Source organism: Oncorhynchus masou, chromosome 23 (genome assembly GCF_036934945.1).
Source record: "Oncorhynchus masou masou isolate Uvic2021 chromosome 23, UVic_Omas_1.1, whole genome shotgun sequence".
Taxonomy (NCBI): Eukaryota; Metazoa; Chordata; class Actinopteri; order Salmoniformes; family Salmonidae; genus Oncorhynchus; species Oncorhynchus masou.
The window spans coordinates 1,353,951-1,359,950 of NC_088234.1; positions in this window are offsets into that span (position 1 = coordinate 1,353,951).

Here is a 6,000-nt window from a genome sequence, read left to right on the forward strand (position 1 = left end):
CCTGTTATATAGAATAGAGTAGAGGTCTATTACATAGAGTAGTTCCTGTTAGAGTAGAGGTCTATTACATAGATTAGTTCCTGTTATATAGAATAGAGTAGAGGTCTATTACATAGAGTAGTTCCTGTTAGAGTAGAGGTCTATTAAATAGAGTAGTTCCTGTTAGAGTAGAGGTCTATCACATAGAGTAGTTCTTGTTAGAGTAGAGGTCTATTACATAGAGTCGTTCCTGTTATATAGAATAGAGTAGAGGTCTATTACATAGAGTAGTTCCTGTTAGAGTAGAGGTCTATTACATAGAGTAGTTCCTGTTAGAGTAGAGGTCTATTACATAGAGTAGTTCCTGTTAGAGTAGAGGTCTATTACATAGAGTAGTTCCTGTTAGAGTAGAGGTCTTTCACATAGAGTAGTTCTTGTTAGAGTAGAGGTCTATTACATAGAGTCGTTCCTGTTATATAGAATAGAGTAGAGGTCTATTACATAGAGTAGTTCCTGTTAGAGTAGAGGTCTATTACATAGAGTAGTTCCTGTTAGAGTAGAGGTCTATTACATAGAGTAGTTCCTGTTATATAGAATAGAGTAGAGGTCTATTACATAGAGTAGTTCCTGTTATATAGAATAGAGTAGAGGTCTATTACATAGAGTAGTTCCTGTTAGAGTAGAGGTCTATTACATAGAGTAGTTCCTGTTATATAGAATAGAGTAGAGGTCTATTACATAGAGTAGTTCCTGTTGGAGTAGAGGTCTATTACATAGAGTAGTTCCTGTTAGAGTAGAGGTCTATTACATAGAGTAGTTCCTGTTATATAGAATAGAGTAGAGGTCTATTACATAGAGTAGTTCCTGTTAGAGTAGAGGTCTATTACATAGAGTAGTTCCTGTTATATAGAATAGAGTAGAGGTCTATTACATAGAGTAGTTCCTGTTGGAGTAGAGGTCTATTACATAGAGTAGTTCCTGTTATATAGAATAGAGTAGAGGTCTATTACATAGAGTAGTTCCTGTTAGAGTAGAGGTCTATTACATAGAGTAGTTCCTGTTATATAGAATAGAGTAGAGGTCTATTACATAGAGTAGTTCCTGTTGGAGTAGAGGTCTATTACATAGAGTTGTTCCTGTTAGAGTAGAGGTCTATTACATAGAGTAGTTCCTGTTAGAGTAGAGGTATATCACATAGAGTAGTTCCTGTTAGAGTAGAGGTCTATTACATAGAGTAGTTCCTGTTAGAGTAGAGGTCTATTTCATAGAGTAGTTCCTGTTATATAGAATAGAGTAGAGGTCTATTACATAGAGTAGTTCCTGTTAGAGTAGAGGTCTATTACATAGAGTAGTTCCTGTTATATAGAATAGAGTAGAGGTCTATTACATAGAGTAGTTCCTGTTAGAGAAGAGGTCTATTACATAGAGTAGTTCCTGTTAGAGTAGAGGTCTATTACATAGAGTAGTTCCTGTTAGAGTAGACGTCTATTACATAGAGTAGTTCCTGTTAGAGTAGAGGTCTATTACATAGAGTAGTTCCTGTTATATAGAATAGAGTAGAGGTCTATTACATAGAGTAGTTCCTGTTAGAGCTTCTTCAGGCAGAAGTTTGCATCCTGTAGCTCCAACTCCAAAAGGTTCTGGGACACTGTGAAGTCCATGGAGAACAAGAGCACCTCCTCCCAGCTGCCCACTGCATTGAGGCTAGATAACACGGTCACCACCGATAAATCCATGATTATCGAAAACTTCAACAAGCATTTCTCAACGGCTGGCCATGCCTTCCGCCTGGCTACTCCAAGATCGGCCAACAGCTCCGCCCCCACCGCAGCTTCTCGCCCAAGCCCTTCCAGGTTCTCCTTTACCCAAATCAAGATAGCAGATGTTCTGAAAGAGCTGCAAAACCTGGACCCGTACAAATCAGCTGGGCTTGACAATCTGGACCCTCTATTTCTGAAACTATCCGCCGCCATTGTCGCAACCCCTATTACCAGCCTGTTCAACTCTCTCTCATATCGTCTGAGATCCCCAAGGATTGGAAAGCTGCCGCAGTCATCCCCCTTTTCAAAGGGGGAGACACCCTGGACCCAAACTGTTACAGACCTATATCCATCCTGCCCTGCCTATCTAAGGTCTTCGAAAGCCAAGTCAACAAACAGGTCACTGACCATCTCGAATCCCACCGTACCTTCTCCGCTGTGCAATCTGGTTTCCGAGCCGGTCACGGGTGCACCTCAGCCACACTCAAGGTACTAAACGATATCATAACCGCCATCGATAAAAGACAGTACTGTGCAGCCGTCTTCATCGACCTTGCCAAGGCTTTCGACTCTGTCAATCACCATATTCTTATCGGCAGACTCAGTAGCCTCGGTTTTTCGGATGACTGCCTTGCCTGGTTCACCAATTACTTTGCAGACAGAGTTCAGTGTGTCAAATCGGAGGGCATGCTGTCCACTCCTCTGGCAGTCTCTATGGGGTGCCACAGGGTTCAATTCTCGGGCCGACTCTTTTATCTGTATATATCAATGATGTTGCTCTTGCTGCGGGCGATTCCCTGATCCACCTCTACGCAGACGACACCATTCTATATACTTCCGGCCCGTCCTTGGACACTGTGCTATCTAACCTCCAAATGAGCTTCAATGCCATACAACACTCCTTCCGTGGCCTCCAACTGCTCTTAAACGCTAGTAAAACCAAATGCATGCTTTTCAACCGATCGTTGCCTGCACCCGCATGCCCGACGAGCATCACCACCCTGGATGGTTCCGACCTTGAATATGTGGACACCTATATATACCTAGGTGTCTGGCTAGACTGTAAACTCTCCTTCCTGACTCATATCAAACATCTCCAATCGAAAATCAAATCAAGAGTCGGCTTTCTATTCCGCAACAAAGCCTCCTTCACTCACGCCGCCAAACTTACCCTAGTAAAACTGACTATCCTACCGATCCTCGACTTCGGCGATGTCATCTACAAAATTGCCTCCAACACTCTACTCAGCAAACTGGATGCAGTTTATCACAGTGCCATCCGTTTTGTCACTAAAGCACCTTATACCACCCACCACTGCGACTTGTATGCGCTAGTCGGCTGGCCCTCGCTACATATTCGTCGCCAGACCCACTGGCTCCAGGTCATCTACATATCCATGCTAGCTAAAGCTCCGCCTTATCTCAGTTCACTGGTCACGATGGCAACACCCATCCGTAGCACGCGCTCCAGCAGGTGTATCTCACTGATCACCTCATTTGGCCGCCTTTCGTTCCAGTACTCTGCTGCCTGTAACTGGAACGAATTGCAAAAATCCCTGAAGTTGGAGACTTTTATCTCCCTCACCAACTTCAAACATGTGCTATCTGAGCAGCTAACCGATCGCTGCAGCTGTACATAGTCTATTGGTAAATAACCCACCCATTTTCACCTACCTCATCCCCACACTGTTTTTATTTATTTACTTTTCTGCTCTTTTGCACACCAGTATCTCTACCTGTACATGACCATCTGATCATTTATCACTCCAGTGCTAATCTGCAAAATTGTAATTATTCGCCTACCTCCTCATGCCTTTTGCACACAATGTATATAGACTCGCCTTTTTTTGTACTGTGTTATTGACTTGTTAATTGTTTACTCCATGTGTAACTCTGTGTTGTCTGTTCACACTGCTAAGCTTTATCTTGGCCAGGTCGCAGTTGCAAATGAGAACTTGTTCTCAACTAGCCTACCTGGTTAAATAAAGGTGAAATAAATAAAATAAAAGAGAAGAGGTCTATTACATAGAGTAGTTCCTGTTAGAGTAGAGGTCTATTACATAGAGTAGTTCCTGTTAGAGTAGAGGTCTATTACATAGAGTAGTTCCTGTTAGAGTAGAGGTCTATTACATAGAGTAGTTCCTGTTAGAGTAGAGGTCTATTACAAAGAGTAGTTCCTGTTATATAGAATAGAGTAGAGGTCTATTACATAGAGTAGTTCCTGTTAGAGTAGAGGTCTATTACATAGAGTAGTTCCTGTTATATAGAATAGAGTAGAGGTCTATTACATAGAGTAGTTCCTGTTAGAGTAGAGGTCTATTACATAGAGTAGTTCCTGTTATATAGAATAGAGTAGAGGTCTATTACATAGAGTAGTTCCTGTTAGAGTAGAGGTCTATTACATAGAGTAGTTCCTGTTAGAGTAGAACGACTCGATTAGCGTAGTGTCAGCGTAGTGTCAGCTAGCTACATAGTTGTCTTCGCTGTCTTCGTATCCAAGATAATTGTGCAGTTTAGAGTGTGTAGACTTAGAGTGATTATCTTAATTTACCGAGGTTAGCTAGCCAGCTATTTGTCGTCCTTAACGTAGGAAATGCTGCTAGCTAGCTAGCCAACAGCTAGCCAACCTCTACCGAATTGAACTCCAACTACCCGGTCAACATTCCGTCGCTCCACAGGTAGTATCACATTTTCATTTCACTTCATTACAGTACAACGGTTTGATTTGTTTGATCGTAGCTAGCCAGCTACATAGCCGTCTTTGTATCTAAGACAATTGTGTAGTCTAGAGCGATTTTCTAGGTTAGCTGGCCAGCTATTGTCGTTCTTCTAACGTAGCTAGCCAGCTAGCCCCCGAATAGCAGCACTGTAGTAACTATTACAGTACAACGGTTTGTTTTGTTTGATCGTAGCTAGCTAGCTACATAGCCGTCTTTGTATCTAAGACAATTGTGTAGCCTAGAGCGATTTTCTAGGTTAGCTAGCCAGCTATTGTCGTTCTTTTAAGGTAACGTAACGCAATCAACCTGCTAGCTAGCCAGCTAGCCCCCGTATAGCAGCACTGTAGAAACTATTACACTCGACGGAACGACTTGATTAGTGTAGTGTCAACATCGCAGCCACTACCAGCTAGCCTACTCCAGCAGTACTGTATCATTTCAATCATTTTAGTCAATAAGATTCTTGCTACGTAAGCTTAACTTTCTGAACATTCGAGACGTGTAGTCCACTTGTCATTCCAATCTCCTTTGCATTAGCGTAGCCTCTTCTGTACCCTGTCAACTATGTGTCTATCTATCCCTGTTCTCTCCTCTCTGCACAGACCATACAAACGCTCCACACCGCGTGGCCGCGGCCACCCTAATCTGGTGGTCCCAGCGCGCACGACCCACGTGGAGTTCCTGGTCTCCGGTAGCCTCTGGAACTGCCGATCTGCGGCCAACAAGGCAGAGTTCATCTCAGCCTATGCCTCCCTCCAGTCCCTCGACTTCCTGGCACTGACAGAAACATGGATCACCACAGATAACACTGCTACTCCTACTGCTCTCTCTTCGTCCGCCCACGTGTTCTCGCACACCCGAGAGCTTCTGGTCAGCGGGGTGGTGGCACCGGGATCCTCATCTCTCCCAAGTGGTCATTCTCTCTCTCTCCCCTCACCCATCTATCTATCGCCTCCTTTGAATTCCATGCTGTCACAGTTACCAGCCCTTTCAAGCTTAACATCCTTATCATTTATCGCCCTCCAGGTTCCTCGGAGAGTTCATCAATGAGCTTGATGCCTTGATAAGCTCCTTTCCTGAGGACGGCTCACCTCTCACAGTCCTGGGCGACTTTAACCTCCCCACGTCTACCTTTGACTCATTCCTCTCTGCCTCCTTCTTTCCACTCCTCTCCTCTTTTGACCTCACCCTCTCACCTTCCCCCCCTACTCACAAGGCAGGCAATACGCTCGACCTCATCTTTACTAGATGCTGTTCTTCCACTAACCTCATTGCAACTCCCCTCCAAGTCTCCGACCACTATCTTGTATCCTTTTCCCTCTCGCTCTCATCCAACACTTCCCACACTGCCCCTACTCGGATGGTCTCGCGCTGTCCCAACCTTCGCTCTCTCTCCCCCGCTACTCTCTCCTCTTCCATCCTATCATCTCTTCCCTCTGCTCATACCTTCTCCAACCTTTCTCCTGATTCTGCCTCCTCAACCCTCCTCTCTTCCCTTTCTGCATCCTTTGACTCTCTATGTCCCCTATCCTCCAGGCCGG